This window comes from Chrysemys picta, chromosome 6 (genome assembly GCF_011386835.1).
Source record: "Chrysemys picta bellii isolate R12L10 chromosome 6, ASM1138683v2, whole genome shotgun sequence".
Classification (NCBI taxonomy): Eukaryota; Metazoa; Chordata; order Testudines; family Emydidae; genus Chrysemys; species Chrysemys picta.
The window spans coordinates 82619099-82644903 of NC_088796.1; the positions used below are offsets into that span (position 1 = coordinate 82619099).

Consider the following 25805-nt stretch of genomic DNA (forward strand, 5'->3'; position numbering starts at 1 on the left):
CACTGTATCTAGTATGACTCCAAAGGTTGTATCAAACTTGACTACCAGGAGCAGATACCCTCTGTGGCTGATATGCAGAGTTTCTCTTTTCACCACTGTTGCCTTACTCGGGTTAATCTTTCTAATTTGTTTTCATCCTGATACTTATTTTTTTTTCATGAACTTAGGTAATTGGATGTTTGTTTGCTCTGATGAGAAAGATGTAGAGCAGGGCATCGTAGTTTTGGACTAAAATCCACAGCATTTTTTAGTCTCCCGTAGAAGTTGGAAACTTAGAGACAGGACTGAACCCTGACTCTTCTCTGTCCCAGGAGATCTTACTTATGGAAACTGTCCCCATTGGATCTCTATGATGAAATGAGCAAAGCATGCTTGATGTAATTTAATTTCACCCTGCTATGTCAAGTCATCAACACTGCACAGTCAGCAGGCTGTATAGTTATCAATGAACGTACCACTATTAGAGCAATTGTTAATTCTTTAGCTATAGATAAGCAAATTGTTGTCTCCATCCCATATCCTCATCTTCAGCCTGATTGGGGGCTGTCTAAGAAATCCACCTGTTTTGTCAACAATAAAAGTGTTACAATATATTGTATATTCTGAATAGATATTGAAAATGTTTCTCTTATTATGGGGACCCTTTCTGCAGGTCCTAAGCAGCTGTAAGAGCATTTTTCTGCTTGTACCTAAGTTTTTGGGAGTTGATCAGCTTGTGTGTAATAAATGGGTACCTTTCCTATTGGCCCCTCCATGACAGGTTGGATTGTGTAGGACATGTAGCCTCTCAGAGTTCCGCTTGCTCTACGAGGATGCCTAGGAGTATAGTCTGTACCATAGAATTGGAATATACTTTTAATAGATTATAAAACTGGTAGGGGGACCATTGTGATTGCCTAATCCGACCTTCTGTGTTACTAGTAAGTGGACCATAATTAGTGTGCTCTGTTTGCTTTTTGGTAAATAATTAGGAAAAGTACACTTTCGCTGTATTATCTAACTCACCCAGGAAAGTCAGTGGCATTGGATTAGGTATAAACTAGTGTAGATTCTTCAAGTGATTGTCACATGTATTCCTCTCCTCATGTGTGCGCACACACACAAAAGCATATGCTGTGAAAATGTAGCATTTTTGAACAGTTTTATATTAGTTGTTTTGTCTTCAGTGGAGCTATGCGGACTTATACCCACTGAGGCTCTGACCCAGGGTATATATTTTAATAACTACCTCCATAAATACAGATCAGTGTGTAGTCCCATTGCTTTCAAGGAGATTATTTGCATGATTAACTTGTACAGAATGTAGTTTTCTGTAACTTTGGTTTCAGGATTTCTCATTTCTGCTGTCAGTAGTTTACATAAATTTTGAAGTACGAGAAGGTTTTTGTGGGATGAAAGTACATTTAGGTCTAGAATGAGATCTCATGCATATCTGGCATCTTCTTATGATTGTCTTTCTGTCCACTGAAACTTAACATGACCAAAGCTGATCTTTTTCCTGAAGTCTTGCCTTTATCTATCCCGTGTCACACACAAATGTCTGTGTGCTTTCTCACATCATCCATTATACATTTGAAAAATTTCCAGTCAAAATCTCTAAAGCTAATACTTCACGGTATTTCTCAAGCCTCTCCTCAAAGCTCACCTCTGCCATAATGTATACAGAAAACAGCTATCTGATATGAATAATCAAGTGATGAGTTGCGTTTACTGATTGGCTAAGAAATAAGCACACAGTCTGTGCTAAAGCATCTTATTACTGCTGCCTCTGTCCTTCTCATGACCACTTGTTTGTTTCATCTATCTCTTATATCTTGTCTTCTTTAGATGGTCAGGTTTTTGGTACAGAGGCTGTTATTTGGTATGTCTTTGAACGGTGCCTAGCACATTGGGCCTGGACCTGCTTGAGGCTTCTAGACGCTACCACAATATCAATGTCAAATTATAATAGTAATAAATAAATGGGGTAAGCAGGAACCCAGTGATATTCTCTCTAAGGCAGGGGGTCAGTATTGGAGGGGGCATCACTTTCAACACACCTATTCGTTCTAGCCTACTTGTTTTTTGGGTAAATTGGAACACACTCAGTGTGAATGTTTGCACTGTAGTGTTTTAAGTTGCAAATATCAGTGATGGAATTAACTTTTTTTTTTTAAATGTAAAAAGAAACAAAATGGTGGTTTTAACTCATCCCTTCAACATCTTGTCATTAGCACTTTTTAGAAGACTAAATGTTTCAGGACCAAATTATGCAGACTTAATTCAATCAAAGCTTCTTTGGGATTTGTGACTGAATAAAGATTTTAGGATTTTGCTAGGAGAGATTTTGACTTTCCTTTTCGTACCACATAACTTCTTCCTCTGTGATTGCAGCTCATAATCTGATTTTTAAAAACAAGCTAAGCATGCTGTTTGTAAATTTTTTTTTTTTTTTAGTCATTACTAATCCAAAATAGGTATACCAAGAGGTATTAATTCCTAGTAACAGTATATTGTTTTTAGACTCACTTTTGTAGTAGCTAAATGTACAGTATATGCAAAACACTTCAAGCAATCATCTGCATCATTTCAGTGAAAGGTCTGTTTGTAGTAATTACATGATTTACTAGAAATCAAAGAGGAACAAACCCAGTGAGTTACACAGAATTTTAAATGCACTCATTTCTCTGAATTGCAGGGTTTCAGTACTAGTTACTAAGAACACATTCTGAATACCACCTTACAGTCTTACACAGATTTTAATGTTAAAAGGGGAAGGGAAAGAACCTCATCATTGGTAAACTTCAGGAATGTTGACTCTAATTAAAATCAGAAAATGATGTCTGCAGTTCTGTCACTATGTGGAACAGCAAAAATAGTGCAAGTGCTATAATTGAGAGGCAGTGTTACATTAATGCGGGTTATTCAGTAAGATAGTGCTAAAATAATTATATACGGTTAATATATTGTGTCATGTCTTTCTTTAGGTCTAAACTTAAGGTATTGAAACAGTCAGGGTTAGATTTTCTTGAGAATTTTGACATCCAGATTATAGGATAAACAAAAATCATATTTTTTCATAGTAGGAAAACTTAACTGTCCAATTAGTAGGGAAAATAATCATTTAAAATGTATAATCTAAACAAGATTACTGTATCAAAGAAATGATAAGGATAGAAAATGTCATTTCTGTTTTCATCAAATGAAACAATATTATTCCTAATATTACAGTAATTTTGTAAGAGTTTTTTCTCAGTGAGGAGTGAATTTGAAAGTTAAAAATGATATAGAGGAAGCTGAGTTTTTAATCCAGTCATTGCAGTTCTTTAAAGAAATACTTCCTTAATACAGCTCATTGTGCAAATAACTTTAAAATACAAATACTGTGGGAACTGGCTCAACTCTTTTTATCCCTTTAACATACAGTACTTGCAATATATTCTGTGTTCCATTAAATGTCAACATTTACCCACAGATACCACGGAGTGACATGGAGTATAATCCTCAAAACCCACTTCAATGCACTACCCAAAAAGCTGGGTTGTTAGCTGGAGATGGCAGGATTTGCATTATTGGATTGTACTGGTGATTCATATGTCCCAGTATCTTGTCATGAGCAGTGGCCAGGACCAGATGCTCCAGAGTAATGTGCAAGAAACCCTACAGTTGGTAGTTATGAGAGAACCGTCTCCAGAGAAAGATTCCTCCGAATCTCCAGTAGTTATAGGTGACTTAGGCTCTGTTTATATCCCTTCCAAACTCTTGTTTGTTTCTTGCTGTTTGACTGTGTGCAGGAGCTTATCTTTATGACACAGAGGGGATGCCCATGCCATATGCAGGTGTCCAAATTATCCCTGTGACCCAGTGCAACAGAACCACATCTATTGTGAGCAATATCAATGGGATTTGGGTCAGGTTGTGGTTGAGCAAGGCCAAAAGTCTGACTGTCTTAATATATCCACGTTGAGATATCTTCCCTTTTTTGAAGTAATAATTTAGAGTCCTTTTCTGAGTAGTACTCGAATGCTTAGCCTTAATTGGACTTAATGATTATTGTCTTAAATAAAAATCACATTTACTAGAGAAAATAAAGAGAAAGTAATTAACAAATTATGCTAAACAGATACTTAGGGTAAAACACTGTGATAAGCATTGCTGGTTAGGCCTGACCCTTGCTTAGGCAAATGAAAACCTCACATAACAGAGTCTCCCCCCCCAACCCCCAACAGCCATACCTTCTTTGTGTTTCAGTATCTCTGTCTGGAAATTTGTGATATGACCCAACAAACTAGGCCCAGGGTCAAGATCTCGCTGTTTAACCAGTGATCTTCTGTTTATAGCGCTTTTGGGCTTAATGAGTCCAGGTTTTAAGTCTTTATTAACATGTTGAATATTAACTCATTCTTCAGCTCAGACTTAAATATGTATACCATAAATGTGCATTTAAGTTCCCTTAGTCTATGCCTCCGGATACATAATACTTCCTCTAATTTTTGTGAATGCATATAAAATTATTTTTACTCATTTCAAAGCACTCTGAATCTGTGTAAGTATTAGTCTGTAAATTGAATTTAGAAACCTTACATACACACAACCAATTAAGGAATACAGAATACTTACAAATACCTTTCAAAATATCTCGTCCCCTTAATGTATGAGAAAATATTTTGCTTTTGGAAGCATCTTTTAGTATGTTAATGATTTCTTCATCCTAATGGTCTGTTTTCCATTTAATTTGTCTGATAGCATTATATTTATACATGCACTAAAATTTGTATTGCAAATAAAATTCATACTAGTCTCTCAGGGAGCACTGATAATCTCTATCATCAAATTAAATGTAAACAAATAGGACAAAGTAAACTATAATGGGGATTTAGAACCCTCGCTTGAACTTGAAGTTGGGGAGTGAGACAAAACTGAGATCCCCTGGAAACTCTTTGTCAGTTTAAAAAAGAAGAAAAGTGCTGAGATATTCTTGAGACTGTGTGCTCGTGTTTGCGTGTTAACAGAAACCTTGAGTTCATAACTCCTTTTTAAGGAATGAAAAAAGTGAAAATCACTAAGGAATAGGAGGTCGCTTGTGGTATGTCTACACTTTAAATCCTGTCAGTGCAGGGGTTCTCCTGTTGGGATAGGTAATCTACCTTCCCAGCGTTTTATGTCAGCTTAACAATGCTGCTCAGCAGTGTGGATTTTTCACATCCCTGACCAACATAGTTAAACTGGCCTAATTTTCTGGTGTAGACCAGAACTTATGATGAAGAAGAAAAGTGAAACAAATCCATTGAACATCAAGTACTGGTCTAGGTGCTTGTTTTGCCAGCAATGTACTGTTGGCACAGTGCCATAACTCATCTCTGAGGACAAGCTATTTTCATGTAAACTTCCCCGTTTATTTGGACACACCTGCCCACAAGTTGACAATGTGTTGTCTTTCTGATTTACAATTTATGTCACTTTTGATGTTTCGGATTAAAGCCAAGTCAGAGAATAAATCCTAGAATTGTCTGATGGGATTTTCCTTTAGAATGGTATCTGTAAAAGAAGTTGATCCAAAAGATCTAATTGATTACAATTCCTCTTCATAGGCATTTCTGTAATATCTTTTCCCTATGTCTTTAGGAAGATAATATTTTTCTTTGTCCCCATTGATCAAATACTTAGCTATATCTGTGAGAATGTATCCTTTTACCCAGTTCCCTGGTAGCTAGGAATTTAAAACAATATTAGTTCTCTCCCACAGTTCTGTTTGTTAGCTGTTTGAAATAACATCTGAGTTATGTAATTTAGTCATATAACTGAAGTATGCAGTTTGTCAGGCTTTTAAGGAATGCACAAAGAAGGCTAGAGAATCAAGACTCAAGCTGTTTCTTGTGGAAGGTCTGAGATCAGCTTCCAATACAGAGACTATGAAGGAAGAGGGGTCTTCAGTCATGCCTCAAGTGCTCTGGAGATGAGGAAGATCTTTGAGCCACAGAGGTCTTAAGAGAGCTCACAAAATCAAATCTGAATGTATGATCAACAAAAGATTCATTGGATCACAAAAATGTCTTGGAGATAAGAGCAGTTCACTAAGACTACAAATCTTTCTTCCAATAATAAAAGGACTGTATGTTCAGGCGTTGACGGACAGTTCCACAGCGATGTATTATATAAACAGACAAAGGAGAGCAAGATCAGGCCCTCTTTGCCAAGAAGCCATAATATGGGAATGGGGCATCCTGAATCATGCCAACATAATAGCACTGCACTTACCAGGAGAGATCAGTGTTCCAGCAGATCAGTTAAGCAGAAAGAATTTTTCATCCCATGAATGGTCACTGAAAGATGTGATTCTTCATTAGATGTTCCGAGAGTGGGGATTTCTACATATAGACCTGTTCACAGTCAAGATCAACAGAAAGTATTCCATTTTCTGCTCTTGAGCAGAGATGAATATAGGTTTTCTGGAATATGCCTTTCTGATTCCTTGGGTATGTGTCAGATGTATGCTTTTTTTTCCTGTTTCCTCTAAACCCAAGAGTATTAAGGAAAGTGAGGCAAGGCAGAGCTCAAGTCGTCCACATAGCTCCAGCATGGCCTTGTCAGTTCTGGTTTTTAGATCTTCTCAAGCTTTCAAGGAATCATCTAATAATCCTTCCTCAAAAGGATATCAGTTCTTGAAACTTGGATCTAGTGCTTCATCCAGACCCCGTGTCTCTGAATTTGACAGCATGGAAGACTTTTGGCTAACACCAGTGATAAGGAATGCTTGCTAGAAGTACATTCTGTACTGTTAGAGTAGAAAACTTCCATTAGGAAAACATGCATGACAAAATGGAAGGGATTTTTAATTTGGGTGAAAACAAAAGGATGTGTTCCTACCTCCTCTTCCATTCCACTTATTTTAGATTACCTTTTATTTTTAAAATACTTGGGTTAAATTTAAGCTCTATTAAAATTCATTTGGTGGCAATTTTGGCTTATTACCCACCAATAGGGAAAAACTGAGAAACCTGCTATCAAATGGTCATCAGATTAAAAAAAAAAAAAAAATTTCATGTTTCCTCCACTTAGCAAAATTCTCCTTCATGAGACTTGAATTTAGTGCTTTGGGGTGTGATGGAACTACCCTTTGAAGTGTTTATCATACTGCACTATTCACCATTTATGAATGAAGGCTGCGTTTTTAGCAGCTGTTACTTTTACCCATAGAGTTAGTAAAATCCAAGCTCTCCTGTCTAACCCTCCATGCACTGTTTTTCATGCTGATGGAGTCACAACCTAAGTTCCACCGAAGATGGTTTAGGATTTTTATATTAACCAGTATATGCACCTACCAGTTTTCTTCCCTTGATCCCATAGTTTTCCAACATAATCTAAACTTCTTACCTCAGATGTTAAAATAACTTTTATATTACTTGAACAGAATGAGACCTTTTAAAAAAAAACTTTGATTGTTTGTAGCATTTAGTGGCAGAGCTAAGTGTACATCTGTGTAGTCCCAAAGGCTAAGTGGATTGTGAGCTATATAAGTACAGCCTATGAGAGTAATAAGATAAACCCTCCATCAAACATTTCAGCTCATTCTACCAGGGCACTGGCCTATTCAACAGCATATTTCAGCAAGATCCCTCTGATAGAAATATGTAGAACTGCTGCATGGTCTTCAGTTAATATGTTCATTAGGAACTACTTGTTAGAGGCTTCATCACGAACAGATGCTCAAGTTGGAAGAGCAGTCCTACAATCTTTGTTCTGATAAATTCCTCTCTCCCACCTTGAAGGAATTACAATGCTTGGTAGCCACCATGAGTGGGATTCACATGCACATGAAGTTGAAAAAGAAAAAATGGTTGCTTACCTTACAATAACTGATTCTTTGAGATGGTTTGTGCACGTGGATCCCATGACCCGCCTTCCATTCCCACAGCTTGGAGCCTTGTCACTAATGCTCCGGGTAGCCAAGGAACTGGTTGGGATCACTCTGCCCCTTAAGCTCTCGGGTGGAGGACTATGAGAACATGAGTCACACATGTATGACCCTTAAAGGAAACTAGTAGAGAAAAACTTCCAAGTTCCTGGGCAGGGACACCAACATGCCATAAGTGGGATCCACATGCACAGACGATCTTGAGGACTCATTTCAAAGTAAATCAATATAAAATATGTAACAGTTGCTTCCGGAGCATGTCTGAGTTACTCCTAGATGTGGGGGTGCCTTATCTAAGACGTTGATTGACAAGAAACTTTAATGTTTAGACCTGCCATCCTTTCCAATTTAATGGGTCTCTAAAGAACATTGGGGTTTTGTTTTTTGTGTATAAAAAATCCTTAATTTATTTTAATTTCCAGATGCACTTTGTCCAATATTTGTAATTGAAGTGTCTGGAATGGAATGGAATGGCAAGTCTAGGAAGAACGTTTATTTGGGGTGAATTTCTGGCCTGCTTAAAGCCAGTGGCAATATTTCCACTGAAGCCAGTGGGGCTGGGATTTCATCCTTTGATTGTAGTTACCTTGCTGTCTATAAAACTACAGTGTAGTTCCAATTTTCCATATATTTTTAAACTTGTTTCAATAGCGAAGTAAAATTAAGATTTATATAACTGATTTACGTTATTTGATAACTGTACTTTAGAATATCTAACTGAACCTTTGGCTCAACTTGAACCCAAATTTACTATAGTTATTTATCATTCTGATGCTAAATGGTTTATAGCCAACATTTCAAACTGTATCTGAATAACTTTGTACCTTGATCCTATTTCAGAATTATTTAGTTCATTGTTTATTTCCTGAAGGGAAGTGGAAGAGGTTGGCTGAGAACAAAATAAATGTACTTTTTTGTTGTATCTGTTAGTACTGCATCAGTGGTCGAATCACACTGGGAGACCTATTTTCTCAAATGACACATTACTCCAGTGGCCTACCCATACCTTCCATACAAGTTAAATTAATTTGAAATATAAAAAAGTGAAACTATTGTGACCATTCAAAAACTGATGATATTTGAATTTAAGATGCCCTTTTGGCACACAATGAGAAGTGCTTCCAGAGCCTGTCTAAATTTCAGCTGGATAGGGGGATGCCGCATCTAAAACTTTCTGTAAATTGTTGGTATCAAATAATGTTCTGGGCCCAGATTCAGTCTGTTACACCTATTTAAATTTGTGCTGATTTCATATGTTCAGGAGATTCTTGTGATTTAATTTGTTCTTTACCCTGTGAAAATATAACTGTTTGCAAATAGAAATACAAGCGCCTCTAAATTTAGTATCACATGTTGACTTAGAAACTATAGTGGACAGCTCAAAGTAGATGTCTGCCGAGCACACAGCAAGAGGTTTTTTTTGTTTTGTTTTTAAAGAAGAGATACTTGAATGAATTGTTAAGAGTGGAATATGTGACTATAAATCACAATGGTATACCTTATCTGAGGTATAATTTTATAATCTTAGTCTAATTTTGGTTTCCTATTCAAATGATTGCCCACATGATTTCCATCCACAGATGTGAAATCAGATTCTTTTAGCCAGCAGTGTCTGTTTGGGGTAAGTCTGTACGTAGATGACCTTATGCCCTCCCACTCGAGGGCATATAGGGTGGAGGGGACCTAACCGTCCTCCTGACTTCCTGTGGCAGTGAAACAGAACCTGGCAGTGTCTGCCTGCTTTTCTGTGACTCTGGTGCAGTTAGTGTAGTTGTTAGGTAGGTAGTAAAATTTAGGTTGCTGGTTGGCTTTTAAAAAAAAAAAAAATTTTTTTAAAGATTTTTTTTTTACTAACTTTCAATTGTCAGTAGACTTTGTGTTTCCCTCCATCCCTCACTATGCCACTCAGTGATGGGCCCCCAAGTGCCTTTTTGGTTTAGGTGAAAGGCATATCCCTGACCGTTGCGCCATCTGTCACTCTTTTTGTAAGTGGACTCAGAAGGCTAGGAATAATGGGTTAAAGTTATTTCCTCTGGTGTGCTTCGTGAAAACCTCCTTGGATATGAAGAAGAAACATAGATAAGGCTCTCTTAGTCCTCCCTCTATTCTCTCTAGGCTAGTGCCCCAGTGAGCTGTGATTCCAGGGCTTAAGAGGTCTAAGGAGACCTCAGTGATTGACTTCAATCTATTTGTCAATCCCTTCAAGAAAAGGTAGGAAGGAGTATCACGCCAGAGATGAGCCAAGATGTAGGTCTTTTGCTCTGGGACCCTTGCAACCAAGGCAGAAGAGTTGACATGTTAGACTTGTTTCAAGCTCTGCAGCCTAAGGACAGCTAATGGCCTCAGTTGGATTTTTCTGGTGCCTCCATATTGCTATGAAAACAGTGCATGCCGTACCAGCTAAATCTGCTAACTCCCTTTCCTTGAGAACTGACTTCTCAGTAGTAGCTCAGTTGAGTCTCCCATATCCTCTTCATGGGATCCAGCGCGAAGATCATAATCTTGAAACTCTTCACCACATTGGACCTTAAAGTCAACAGAGAGAAATCCACACTTATTCTTATTGTTAGCATAGAGTTCTTAGGGACCATCTTAAATTTCAGGTCAGTGAGTGTTTATGTTCCACAAGAAAGATTCTAAACTATAGTGGACCTCATGAGCTAACTTCAAGATCACCCAAAGACATCACTAAGAGCCTGCCTCAGAATTCTGGGACATATGGCCTCATGTGATACAGTTTGCCAGACTTCACCAGTGTTCCATGTGGTTAACCAGCAGACTGCATGGGCCTGTTGATCACTGGTCCACAGGAAGTCTTTTCCTCATTAAACTGGCAGAAAGACCCACTTTGGGTGTGTGAGGGAGTACCTTCTCTGCACCTCTACCAGCTGAGTTGATCTAGGTCCCAGTGTCGCAGACCATCTTTCGCAAATAGGTCTATTGACAGGTATTCCTGTTTGCTACAGACTAGAAAAAGAAAAGCCAAGTGTTCTTTTCCAGAGGGGGCTCCACTCTGGGTTTCCTGTTGCATGTCTTTTGCATCCCCTAGACACCAGGAATAAGGTATGCCTTCCATTGATCCCCCTGATACTGAAGGTTTTGAGGAAACTGAGGCAAGATGCTGGATTGATAGCCCCGGCATGGGCCAGTCAGTTCTGGAACTCTGATTTGGTGAACCTCTTAATGTAGTCCTCAAACATTTTGCCTGTTTTGACATAGTCTCGAACAGTCAGATCCTACACCTGGACCCAGGCTCGTAACATCTGACAGCCTGTATGCTGAAATCCATCAGAAGATGATGTTCTGCTGAAGATCAGCACATTTTGCTCCAAAGCAGGATAACCTCAACCATATTCACTTATTATGCTAAATGTACAAGATTTTTCTATTTAAGTATCTTGGTACCAGCTGTCTCCCTTTGTAACACAAATTTCAATAATATTGGATTACTGAGTAGTCCTAAAACAATCTAGATCTTCTATCAGTTCCAGAAGGGTCTATCTTGCAGCAATATCTGCATACCACCCTCCTTTTCAGGACCACACCGTGTTTTTGGATCCTACCATGAAGATTCCTTCAGGACCTTATTCATGTTTTTCCCCCAGTTCAGGATCACCCTCCTTCTTGGGACCTCAATGTAGTATTAGCAGGGTTGATGAGTGCCCCACTTTGAGTCCTTAACAACCTGCCCCCTATACCACTTGTCAATGAAGACTTTTTATTAACCATTTTATCAGCTTGAAGGGTAGGGGACATTCAGGCCCTTATGGAAGGTTATACTCCCTTTTATACAGTGTTTTAGAAGACCTGGCTCATTCTCAGGCCTCACCCCACATTCCTGCCCAGAGTTCTTTTGGAATTTCATATCAACCTGTTTATTCATTTCAAAGTCTTTTCCTCCAAGTCACATCAATCTTTGGGGAAGCAAACAGACAATTGTTTGATAGTAACCAAGAGTGGAATCCATCTGAACAATCACCCTAGAGTAACTGGTTCTTTTGAGATGTGCTGCCCCAGGGATTCTGTGGCCTGATCTCTTTTCCCATTACCAAGGAGTCTTGCTCCTCTGGCATTCTGTATTGGTAAAAGACCTGAAGGATTGTTGTGCCTGCTCTACTCTTTATCTCCCCACCACCAGTCCAAGGCATATATGGTGAGGATCTCTAGGGTGAAGCTGCAGCCTCAACGGACTCTGGCCAAAAGAATCTGATCTCAGATGCATGGGGAGTATGTACACCAAAAGTAGAAACAATGTGGATACTTCTTGAACAACTGCAATTCCTGTACGATAAGTAAGATTGTTTTTTCTTTTGTCTTAAAAATGTAGCTGAGATGAAAAGGGTACAGAGAGAAGTGATTAGTGTCTGGTAGTATAGTGGGACAGGAAATTACAGGAACTATGATTAAGTTGTTCCTCCGCAAAAGAATAAATGGACACAAATCGGACATCAGGAATGGTAACATACAAAAGCCAGTAAGTGAACACTTCAATCTCCCTGGTCATTCTATTACAGATTTAAAAGTCACTATCATTGAACAAAAAAACTTCAGAAACAGACTTCAAAGAGAAACAGCAGAACTAAAATTCATTCGCAAATTTAACACCGTTAATCTGGGCTTGAATAGGGACTGGAAGTGGCTGGCTCATTACAGAATCAGCTTTTCCTCTCCTGGAATTGACACCTCCTCATCTATTATTGGGAGTGGACTACATCCACCCTGATTGAATTGGCCCTGTCAACACTAGTTCTCCACTTGTGAAGTAACTCCCTTCTCTCCATGTGTCAGTATATAATGCCTGCATCTGTAACTTTCACTCTATGCATCTGAAGAAGTGAGGTTTTTACCCACGAAAGCTTATGCCCAAATAAATCTGTTAGTCTTTAAGGTGCCACCAGACTCCTTGTTGTTTTTGTAGATACAGACTAACACGACTACCCCCTGATACTTAAATGGAGCAGTTCAGAAGCCCCCCTGGATGCAAGAGAGACCTAGATGCACTGTGCTGAGGGTTGTTAGACCTGAGGGCCTGGAGAGTTTTCTGTGCTGGGTTCAGATGCTGAATAAACCATTCTGCTTTACACTGGCTGAGAGTCACTCCAATCTAGAGATCAGGGTTTTATTATTCCCTCTGGGCGTGAAGGTGCTGGTGGTCCAGAGCGAGTGGACTTCCTGAGGGGGGCCATGGCGAGAGACAGGCATGCTGAAGTCTCAGGGACATGCAGTTCCAGGAGGCAGAGGGGTCTACAGCTTAACTCCTGAGAATGGACTTCTGAGAAGGGCTGTCGCACTGAAGGGAGTTCCTCCCAGACATTGTACAGAGCCGAGAGATAACACATGACAAATAGGTCTTGGCTAAGGTTGACTAAATGTTTGTAAAGGCCGTTGTGGTTTTTGTTTTTGTTTTGTTTACCAGATCATATATAAAACAAGAAGAAATGCAGTGTGTGGTCATGGTGGAAGAGGAACTGGATTAAATTAGAGCAATAAATTTAGAACCAATAATAGGAAATGCTACTTTACATGACATATAGTTAACTAGTGAAATGCACTGGCTCAAGAGGTTGTCAAGGCAAATATTGTGGCTGGATTTAAAAAAGGACCATTGAGGTCCTCTATCTGACCATTGAGTAGTGCTGGTGGCCAAACTTCAAAGAAAGCAGCTGGGGTATGTTTCCCACTTCCTCAGCTAGAGTATCATGTGAGACTGGCCAATAGTTTGCTGTGATGTTCTGCTTGCCCTTGAAAAGATTTACCTCACAGAAACACTGCATTTTTTCTTTCTAATTTTCATGCACGGTTTTACGTAGTTGGGATTTAAAAGCTAACATTTAATAAAATCCTGAATTGAGGGCTTATTTCAGATTCCCAAACTAGTTTTTTGAGTAAAATTAAATTCTTAAAAGTGCCCACTGTCTGCCTTTCAAGAGGAGGTGTTTGTAGCTCATAAGCCACTTTTAAATCTCATTTTCTGTTGTAAAAGCTAAATATGAATCTGCTTAACAACGAGATTTTTGTTTTTGTGTTTTAAATTTGGAATTGGTATTAGTGTTGAGAATTAGTGGCGTGAGAGTCAAGTGAGTTTTGTGGTAAGCCATGGCAGAATGTCTCCAGTGCAGTAAGGTAGTGGAAAAGCAGGCTCGGGAATATGTACACCAAGAGTAGAATCCATGTGAACACTTTTTGAACAACCACAGTTACTGTAGGGTAAGTCTCTCACCCTGCAACCCCCTTGTTACGGGGACATGGGAGTCTGTAGACAGAGTGTAGTTGGCTGGCCCTCCTGCCCTGGGGGAGGAGCTATACAGTTGCATGCTAGCTAGTGGGGATGAAGGAGGAACTAAAGAGGCAAGCCTGAGGTAGCAGTGAGTGGGAGAACAGGAGCTGGAGTGTCAGGTTAACCCTTCAAATGTAGATTTTTGCAATAGAAAGTAACCTTCAAAATGGGCTGTTGGGCACTACTACTGAGAGGGTGACCAAAAGGGGACTAAGGAAGAAGATGCCTAAAGACCATGTTCTCCCCCACCAATTTTTTAAAATTTATAAATAATTGAATTCAAAAGAGAGAAGATAAATACCTTCTCCTTTATTTTTATCCTTCAACAAATCCTTCCTTTCATAGTGAAAGAATGTTACACAAATTTTTTCTTTGTTCCCTCCCCCCCACATTTTATTTAAGTCATGGTTTGATTTTTTTATGATTGTTCATCAGTGACTCAAGAATGAACAGCCTGTTGTGACTTATTGTTTAAAATGTAGATTCTCTCTGAAAGGTGGAATGTAAAAATGGTACCTTCTTTGAGTTTTTGTCCATGTATATATTCCACTTGTTGTGCACAGATTCCCCATGCACTCAAAATCAGAATTGTGTGGTTGGCATTGTCCATTGAAGCTGTACATGTGCCTTCAGTGTCCGTGAGCTGTTGCACAGAGGACAAAAAGGGAGGTAGAAGCCCTACTGCCACTCAGTTCTTTCTCATCTCCTGAGCCTGGAAGACAAAGCTTCCATTGTTCATATCTAGTCACATCACTTCTTTCCCAAGCTTTAAGCTTAATACTATATATTAGAGAGTTGCTAGTTGCCTGTTTTTAATAGTGTAGGATGTTTTTACCTTCCTCCATTATTATTTTTTCTCTTCCCTGCATTAGGATCTTTTCTTGTACCAGAGATTAGGATGTCTCATCCTAAATTACCTGGTTTTAAATACTGACCCTCTTGTGAAATGACAATTCCTATCAATGTTGGGCACCCTAGATGCCTTTTTTGTTTTGGGGAATCCCATATCTCCAGTAAATGCTCAGTGTGCAAGTTCTTTTAAAAAATGGACCATAGAAGTTAGGGAGGTGCACCTTAAAATGCGTTTATTAGGCTGTTCCATGTGGCTGCCCTCTGATCTGGGCATGGTAGACCTCCCTGGGGAAGTTTTGCCTGACTCCAGAAGTGCCCGTGTGAGATCTGGTTCCGTTAGCTCCTGGATTTCATCTGGAAATGGGCAACAAGGGATGGATCACTTGATGATAACCTGTTCTGTTCATTCCCACTGGGGCACCTGGCATTGGCCACTGTCGGTTGACAGGATACTGGGCTAGATGGACCTTTGGTCTGACCCAATGTGGCCATTCTTATGTTCGTATGTTCTATCAGCCCCAGTGCACTGTACGCCTTCACCTACATTCGTGGGACTGGGCTCAGTAATGGGGAAATGTATGGCACTAGATGTTATGAGCTGGAATCTACTGTTGTTAGGGCTGACATCCAGTCCACAGTACAGATGGCCAATTCAGTTTTGCCAGTACTGAGTCCCTGCCCAGGACTGGCTATCTCTAGACGCATCTTACAACCTGGTTGTCCAGCATCAGCAACCCCTTCCTTAGAGATAGAATGCTCATATCTCATCATCTGAATCTCAACACATTGCGGAGACCCTTTACTTATTCCCCAAGGACTCCTATTATGAATTCTGTGACTCTCAGAGGGTGTCAAGAAATTCACATTGATTTAGTTCTCATAGGAATTATGAGGATAAGGACATACCCTCCCTTTCTCTGTGCCCCCTGGGTCCTTATAATCTGCCAACGTTTGTCATATTGGAATCCTGGGATCCATAGGGAGCAAGGCATCATTCCCCTGATGAACCCCCAGGCTGCATACCTCTTCCCCTATTCCAAATCAAAAATCTACAGTGCCTTACCTGGCAACACATGATTCTCAGTCAATGGAGAAAATTTGGGGGGATGAACACCCTCAGACTGAAGATTTACAGATACCTGTAACTATATTGGCCTCGTACCTAGATGAGGCAGCAATCCCAGCTGCATTGTCTCACCCGAGTGACTACAAGAGCTCCAAGAGCTGCTCACATGCATAGCAGGAAACTCCATACAAACTCCAGGCTTGGATTCCTGGGCATGTGGCATTCCCCATTAATGAGGCTCTATTGGATTCTGCCATGCACATTTGGCAAAGTTCTGTGATGGTCACCCCATCTCTGAGAGCAAATAAAAGATGCCAGGTGCCATCTACTGTACCAGAATATTTTTATATATATCCAGTATCTGACATGAAAAAAACACAGCATTAACCAAGAACAATTCCAGGTGAAAGGGAACCAAAATGTCTTGACTTACTCGGTTGTAATGTTACTCCTCTGCCAGCTCACAATTCAGAATTTCAAACTGAAGCATTGTTGGCCTGTTATGATTTCTTGAATTGCATTAAATGTTTTGATCTTATTTTTCTCAGGAAAGCAGAGTGGATTTAAATCTTTAGTTATATAAGGGACCATTGATCACTAGACTGCCTTTACAGGCAGCTCTAGACACGGAGTATATAATTTCGCGGTCTATGACAACTCCATAGTTGAGACGGGCATCCTGGCTCCAAAGGTCTGGCTTTTCAAGAGAAGTGCTGTCAATGCCTCATTCTAATCAAGGAGATGCTAAATTGCATACCCTAGGTGGTTGTAAGGCTTTGACTTTTTATTTTACTGCAAAGTACCAAACCCTTCAGAGCTTCCCCAAAATCATTTGCAGTATTTTACTGAAAGAATGAAGGGTCAACTGGTTTCATCCCAGTGATTAGCTAAATGGGTTATTGGATGTATTAAACTTTTTTGTGAGTTAGGTAGTTCAGTACCCCAACTATTATTAGAGCCAACTCTATCAGGTACAGACCACCTCTGTTGCTTCCTTGTAAAGCATTCCCATTTTGGTCATCTGTAAGGAAACTGTTTGGGATTCAATGCATACTTTTACTAAGCACTTTTCCATAGTGGAAACATCTGTCTGATGCTTCTTTTGGCAGAGCAGTGCTGCAATCTTTAAGTAGACCCTGAGTACCCACCTCCTTATATTAGGTCACTGGTTGGGAATCACCAAAAGGGAAATAGATAAATGGCAAACACTTTAAAAAAAGAAAGGTTATTTACCTTTATAATACACCTCTACCACGATATAATGTGACCCGATATAACACAAATTCTGATATAATGCGGTAAAACAGTACTCCAGGGGGGCGGGGCTGCGCATTCCGGTGGATCAAAGCAAGTTCGATATAACGCGGTTTCACCTTTAACGCGGTAAGATTTTTTGGCTCCCGAGGACAGCATTATATCGAGGGAGAGGTGTAATTGGGGTTTGTCACAGGCCTCAGTTGAGTGCCCCCTATTTGCCACTTACTATATTGCTGTGTGTGTGTGGGGGGAAACCTGATCCCTGGGGGTTTAAAACCTTCACGCGTGACTGGAATCCAGTCACTGCCCAAGTCTTTGGAGTCCCTAGGTGCACCCTTGGGGTGCAGGCCCTCTGCCTAACACACCTTCTAGCAGAGTTGGAACTCACTGTGCAGCTGCTTAGTCCCTATGGTTAGTGCTAACCGTTTAAGTGCCGTAGCTTCAACATAACATCTTCAGCAATTCCACTCAAAGGTGTGAGCCTCTCAGGAGGCACATAGTAAGTATAAAGCATATAACCCTCAATACTTTGCACAGATTCTGACACCATTTCTCTTTTACAGATAAAGCCCATGAAAGTACAGATCATTTAGAAAGCAATAACCTAACTGCAGTGCCCTTCACTAGCTCACTCTTACCCTTGGGAGTCCTTAAGGGACCATCTGTTCAGGAAGGTAGGCAGGATCTCCTGCCTCACCAGGCTTCTACATGCTGGGTTGCTTCTCCCTCATCTTGAGCTGGAGAAAAATGGCCCCTTGAGTAGAGCAGCCCCTGCCTGCTTATACCTGGTGCCTTCTTTGTCAGGTGATGTCCTGCTCAGCCTCCTCAGGTGATCAGAGACCCCTACCAAGTGACTTTATTACCAAGGCAATCCCCTCACCCCACTTCAGACTTGAAAACCCTGCTTGCCTTGGGCAGCAGCCATCTCTTTGTAATTTACAAGCACAATTGTCAGCGTTTAATTACTTTGTTGTTAGGCCTTGATCACTACCCCTGTTGGACTCAGTTGAAAATGGAGGCAGAGACGCCACAGAAAAGACAAACAAGCTTCACATTCAAAATGGAGTTTGCATCTTGGTAAAGGTACATACAGATAGTTCATAATTTCACACAGAATTAATAAATTATACATATAGATTCCCATATCATCATAGGGTTCTTTGAAATGTGTTGTGCATGTACATAAATTCCACAAACCACCCTTTTTTCTTGTTACTATGGAGTCCTATTACACTAGCATTCTGTGGTGGCAAAGGAACTGACTGAGTGGCAGTTGGGTCTGCACTGCTCTTTATGCCCTTGGTACAGGAGTACAAGGACAGTCAAGGCATGTGCGTCACGTGACGCTACTGGCCCAAAGACTCTGACTCAAGGACACGAGGTGCACATGTGCATCAAAAGTGCGCTCTCTCGCTCTCTCTGGACAATGCATCTCAAAGAACTCCAGTTACTGTAAAGGTAAGTAACGTTTTTTTACTCAACAGATCTTGGTATTTGATTGCTGAAAAACCACTTCCATCGCTATAGGCTGTGTCTACGCAACAGAGTTATACCTGCTGCAGCTATGTGGCTATAGTCTCTGTACTGTAGCCATGGCCTGAGAGCCTGATTTGCTCATGCATCATCACTAGTATTAGAACACAATTTGCCGTTTAGACCCTATGTTGAATTTGCAAAGCTAGCAATTAGCAAAACCATCTTTTTTTTTTTTTACTAGTATATATTAGTCATAATTGATCTGAAGTCACTGAGGGACAATAAACTCTAAAAATAACATTATGGGGTTCAAACAGTTACTTTTGAGAGTAAAACTGCACTTTAAGTGAACTCTTGATGTTGTTTCCTAATATTAGTAAGAATGAAAATCAACTTAACACACAGGATTTAACAACTACAATTTTCTGTACTAGAAACATTTTGTGTGTGACAAAAGTTGGAGATGAAATGGTTACACATTACTGAAATGTTAAGAGGGAGTAAATATTTACCTATGAACTTCTAAACATTACAACAAAATGCGCACACACAAAATTAAAAACAAAATATGTTACTAATCCTGAAATAGTACAGACAATTCTATTGATATATTAAGCTATAACTACTGTCATTATTCATTTAATCTTATTGGTGGCTTCCATTTTCTGACTTGAAAAAAATACATTTTATATATGAAAGGTTTATTCAACTACTGTTTTGGTAGCCATGGAGTTAAATGGTAATAGTTTTTAGAAATCACTTCAGTCTGTCTCTCTATTCAATATTTCTTGTATATATGCTTTTTAACAGGTATAAAAATGACCTTTATTTTTACTTTACCTGCTACTGGTCACTTTTCTTTAAATGCAGTTTTGTGCAGTATATAAATGACTATCAATGAAGTCCTCTTTACATTTTTTTTTCACTTTGAATTCAACATAAAACTAGGTTATTTTGATTTTACTTTAATTCTTTAATTTACTTGATACGTTTCTTTTGGTAAGTATATTCTGTACCTTACTGATTTATTGTCCTTTTAAGGTTTATTCTGAATGTATAAATTAGCTATTTCTGTAAAGTGAGTGGGATGTTCTGTGTGGTATATGAAAGTTTTGAGTCACATTTTAATTATGCAAACACGTGTATTTGGTCTACAAAGCATAAGAGTTTTTCCTTTCATTCCTGCAAGTGGTTTTAGGCACAATGGTAAAGATTTCAATAGTGCATGGCTTTGATTTTTATGGTGGTTTGTCAAGCAAATGGCTGTCAGTGTAGAAGACTACTGAATGATTTTAAGTTATTTCATCAATCTGCATTGTGGCGCTGCCAGCAGCAGCTTGAAATGAGATTTTTTTTTTTACTAGGGGAAACTTTTATGGGCTTTAAATTGAAGCACAATCTGTTTACTTTGTAGAATAATAATCATAACTTTTATTTATTTTTGTGACTTGTATAATTAACAAACAGGCTATTTCTGTTTAAACAATGCTTTATTCCTCCCCAGTCTGTCTATTCTTTCTTGATCTTTCAGTAAAATGTATGTGTTACATTATAATAGTATAGTTCAGGTATCGGCAACCTTTGGCATGCGGCCCGCCAGGATAAGCACCCTGGCGGGCTGGGCCGGTTTATTTACCTGCCGCGTCTGCAGGTTCGGCCAATCGTGGTTCCCAATGGCCGCGGTTCGCCGTTCCAGGCCAATGGGGGCTGTGGGAAGAGGCGGCCAGCACGTCCCTCGGCCCGCGCTGCTTCCCGCAGCCCCCATTGGCCTGGAGCAGCAAACCGTGACCAGTGGGAGCTGTGATCAGCCGAACCTGTAGTCATGGCAGGTAAACAAACCGGCCCGGCCCGCCAGGGTGCTTACCCTGGTGTGCCGCGTGCCAAAGGTTGCCGATCCCTAGTGTAGTTTCTGTGCAAGGTTATGAATTCATTGCAGGATGAAGCAAAAGAAGCTTCATTTTGATAGAACTTTTATAAGACCCATATATTAGAAAATACAAAAAATTACTGTCAAAGCAGGAAATAAGTTATTACTAAATGTTTGTTTCCCAAGTTTGATTGTATGCAGCCTATAAATTTTTCCCTTAAATATGTATGGACAACTCTGATTAGTAAAATCGTGATCCTGTTGAAATCAATGGGATTTTGCCATTGACTTCAGTGGAGCCAAGATTTCACCCATTGACTTTAGTGGGAGTTGCACGTGTATCTGAGGGCAAAGATATTTACAGGGGAACTACAAAATGTGTTTAATGTTTAGGATAGAGCTATAACTGTATTAAAGTTGGTCTTGTGCTTCTCTGTTGTACTTTGGTATTATAAGTAAGAGAAGGAAAAGGCCTATTCAGAGTATATGACCTCTAGCATGGGCAGTGGGTGAACGCACCCTTGGGGGTGGCTAGCCCCCGGTCCCTCCCCCTCTGCCCGAGGCCCTGCCCCCTTTTTCACCCCTCTCCTGCCGGAGCACCCGCCACCACAGCCGCTCTCCTCCCGCCCCCTCTCCCCCATGCTCCCAGCGCTCTGGTAGGCAGTGTGGCTGGAGCACCCCCAGCGTTGGGTGGGCGGACAGGACAGCATGGCTCCAGCCATCTTGTATGCACTGTGGCCGTCAGCCTGCCTGCCCCAGCCTCTGGACCACAGAAGGGAACAGCAGGCAGGAGGGAGTCTGGGGGTGGGGCGTGGGCGGGGCTACGCCAGGCTGTTTGGGGAGGTACAGCCTTTCCCTGTCTACAATACCCGCTGCCCATGACCTCTAGTTCACAATTTGTAACCTCTGGAGGTATGTTGAGAGTGGTGTTGGAAGGATTAGGCTAAACAGAACCTGCGGCTTCAGCTGCAGTCCACTGAGGAAACTTGTGAAGGTTTATTCTGCAAGGCTATCTGTTGTCTGAAAATCTGAAGCTACTTCTTGACTCTGAGCGGTTGACAAAGTATTGTTTTTAGATGCTTTAAAATATTAAACTTTTAAGGGAATGGAGGCCTTTGCTTGTAGCTGCAATCTTTTTCATGATTGCCTTTGGTAACATAAAGAACAGGAGTACTTGTGGCACCTTACAGACTAACAAATTTATTTGAGCATAAGCTTTCGTGGGCTACAGCCCACTTCATCGGATGCATGTAGTGGAAAATACAGTAGGAAGATATATATATATATACACACAGAGAACATGAAACAATGGGTGTTACCATACACACTATAAGGAGAGTGATCAGTTAAGGTGAGCTATTAGCAGCAGGAGAGAAAAAGAACTGTTTGTAGTGATAATGAAAATGGCCCATTTCCAGCAATTGACAAGGAGGTATGAGGAACTGTAGGGGGGGGGGGAAATAAGCATGGGGAAATAGTTTTACTTTGTGTAATGGCCCATCCACTCCCAGTCTTTGTTCAAGCCTAATTTAATGGTGTCCAATTTGCAAATTAATTCCAATTCAGCAGTCTCTCGTTGGAGTTTGTTTTTTTAAAGTTTTTTTGTTGTAATATTGTGACTTTTAGATCTGTAATTGAGTGGCCAGGAAGATTGAAGTGTTCTCCAACTGGTTTTTGAATGTTATAATTCTTGACGTCTGATTTGTGTCCATTTATTCTTTTACGTAGAGACTGTCCGGTGTGGCCAATGTACATGGCAGAGGGGCATTGCTGGCACATGATGGCACATATCACATTGGTAGATGTGCAGGTGAACGAGCCTCTGGTAGTGTGGCTGATGTGATTAGGTCCTATGATGGTATCCCCTGACTAGATATGTGGACATAGTTGGCAATGGGCTTTGTTGCAAGGATAGGTTCCTGGGTTAATGTTTTTGTTGTGTGGTTGCTGGTGAGTATTTGCTTCAGGTTTGGAGGCTGTCTGTAAGCAAGGACTGGCCTGTCTCCCAAGATCTGTGAGAGTGATGGATCGTCCTTCAGGATAGGTTGTAGATCCTTGATGATGCGCTGGAGAGGTTTTAGTTGGGGGCTGAAGGTGATGGCTAGTGGCATTCTGTTACTTTCTTTGTTGGTCCTGTCCTGTAGTAGGTGACTTCTGGGTACTCTTCTGGCTCTGTCAATTTATTAACATAGCTGTTGCCACTTTCTGACTTGTGAGCAAATTCCCGAGAAATATCTCTGAGTAGTTCCTTTGCAAAATGGATCAAGACACTTTAACAATTGTTTGATCAATGGCTGATTCTTTTAAAGAGGACAAAAATATTTAATTGTTGGCAGTCCAACTCTCTCCTGAATTAAAAGACGCTGAAGTTAAAGGAACACCATCTACTTAAAACTCACACTTCTCTCAAAAAGTTTAGCTACTATTGTTACAACATCTAAGATTACTAAAAAAGGAAGAGATTAGAAAAAAACCACTATTTTTTCTGTTTCTCTGCTGTGGGAATTTGATACCATTTTGTGTCAATAGAGCAGAGAATTTTTTTTAAATAGGAAAATGTAGTTGTAAAACCACAGAAATTGGCTGGGGGTACTCAAGAGCAAATATAGTACCCGAAATGACTTTGAACTATTTTTTTAACAATTACGTTTCAGGTTGACAATGGCCCTTTTAATACACTTACAATCCTTTTATCTGCTCTTATCCAAGTTTTGTGAAAAAAATTGATTCATAGAAAGTCAATGTCTCCCAAAGGACCTGGAGAAGAGCTATGTGCAAGCTCGAAACCTTGTCTCTTTCACCAACAGAAGTTGGTCCAATAAAAGAGATTACCTCATCCCCCTTGTCTATCCCAAAAGATAAATATTCTTTGTGAAGTAAGAAGCCTGCAATTCATGCAGGTCTCTTTGAAAGTTCTTATATTTATGCTGGAAACCATTTCTGTTATAAATCTTAAAAACAACAACAACAAAAACCCTACAATTGCCTCTCAGACTCATAATGACACTATATTCTATAATGTCTGATGCAGTCATAGGGTCATTGGTTGTGCTCATTTTAAAGTTGGCTCTATGCATTTTTTAAGTGTGTGTGCATGTGTGTGAAGTAAATAGTATATTTCAGTTTGTATGGTAGATGAAAGTTTTGAGTCAAATTTTTAACTAAGTAATCGTATGCTTTTTTCAGTCTGTAAAGTATAGGATTTTTTTCTGTTGTGACTATTGTAATTTGCTTTTAGATACGGTTATAGAGTTAAAGCCAGACATTAATAAGTTGGTGTTAAAGCAACAGTGCTACTATTTTTATTCACACCATTTCCTCTTCAGCTTTCAAAGCATATTTTGCCTTTTGGTGTCTTGTAAAGCACTCTATTCAGTTAGAGCTTTATAAATAAAAAGAATAGTTGTATGCATTTGTCTATGATTTAAAGCCTACCCAAATTTATGCGCATTCACATGCAAATTTTGGTTGACTCACAGATTCCTGGTAAGTTTTTGGTATGCAAAGTCTGTGTATTACTGGGGTAGATAATTGCAGCCATTCCTCTCCAATACAGATTTGACCACAGTAATTCCCAATTTTCATGACTACCCAATTAGTTTATTTCACTGTTGTCAATATGGGACTATCCTTACACTTGGAAACTTGGCCTGTATCTAATAGTGCTACTTAAACTTAACAGTGCTAGCTGTAGATAATATATTATTATTTTTTTGTATTATGTAGACTAGAGGCAGTAGTCAGGATCGATGCCCCATTCTGTTTGGCACTGAACATGCAGATAATGAAAAGAGTTTCTGCCCCAAAAGGTTACAGCATAAGTATGACTAGACACAACAAATAGAGTGAACAGATGGAGGTCAAAGGAATAGTGAAACAATTATGATTAGTATTATAAGCAGTAGTTGCATTACTGCAGCTGTTGAGTGTTGTATGCCTCATGGCATAGGTAGACTTTAAGAATAGGTTTAGAGGAGAGCAATGTAGTGGCTTTTTTGTTTTTTGTACAGAGAGACACCTGCACTCTTTCCCCACTGCATAACGGGCAGCATGGGAGAAAATGTTATGTACCTTGAGGGGAAATTTGATTGTTGGGTGGCAAAGGTTGGCATCTTTGGTACAGTGGAAGTGGGAGACAAAGATTAAGAGCTAATTTTTGGCCACGTTGAATTTGTTTTAGTTTGCACGGGAAGAGACAAGGTCAGAGAGGGAAGAGGTAAACCTGTGTTTTGTTAGTAGAAAAATGATAGCTGAAGCCGTGCTTTTGTATGAAGGAGCCCAGAGAGAGAGAGAGTATAGCAGGAGAAGAGGAGGAGGCCAAGAATAGAGCACAGTAAGAACATCTGTTCAATCTTGTTCTGATCCAGTAAAGTACTCAAGCATGTGTTTTAAGAGCTTTGTTGGATCAGAGTCTGATGTTTTTACCTGAAAGGGCAGGAGTGAGGTGCTGATTGTGGGGAATAATTTTATTTTTAGATGCAAATCTGTTCAGTTTGTATCGTTAGTTGTACATAAAGGTTAAAAACAAGATATATATGTGCCAAAATACTAATTTGATAGTAGCATTTTTCAAATCAGAGAAAAATATTCTATTCGTCCTAGTGGGAATGACTGTTGTCTGGAGAATACATGCACATGGGTTGACTGCTTGTGTCTGTTCCATTTACATGATATTCTACTGTTGCAGGGCGATGGACTCTATTTAATAGTTTTTTTCCTTATCTAGATACTGTGATTAAGTCTATAATCTCTCTTTTCCATAAGGAAAAAAAGGGCAATTTTTCATAGAGCAAGCTTCAAAGGACTTTTAAATTTTATAACACATATTGTAATGACCACAATTTTGTATAAGTACTAGAAGTGTTTTAGTATATACTTGAAGAAAGAAACAAAGAATTTCTATTCATGTGTTAGTAACATGAAAAAATACAGAGTCCTGGCTTTGAGACACAGTTGAGAAAAGTGAATACAAGCACGACAGTTGAATTAATATATTGCAGCTGTGTTGTCTATCAAGATTTGTCATTAAGCCTTTAAGTTGCGGGAGAAGTCTCAGTTGGAGCAAAATTGATCAAAGTGGTTAGTCTGAATTTCACTGTTTTTTCACTGTACACAT

The 25805-nt window shown here is 39.7% G+C and overlaps 1 protein-coding gene across 2 annotated transcripts in view; it reads left to right on the top strand.

The window, feature by feature from the left end:
• The window catches only part of AUH (AU RNA binding methylglutaconyl-CoA hydratase), a 191234-nt gene that overhangs the window by 32945 nt on the left and 132484 nt on the right, over positions 1–25805 (top strand). The gene's annotated exons all lie outside the window — the stretch shown is intronic.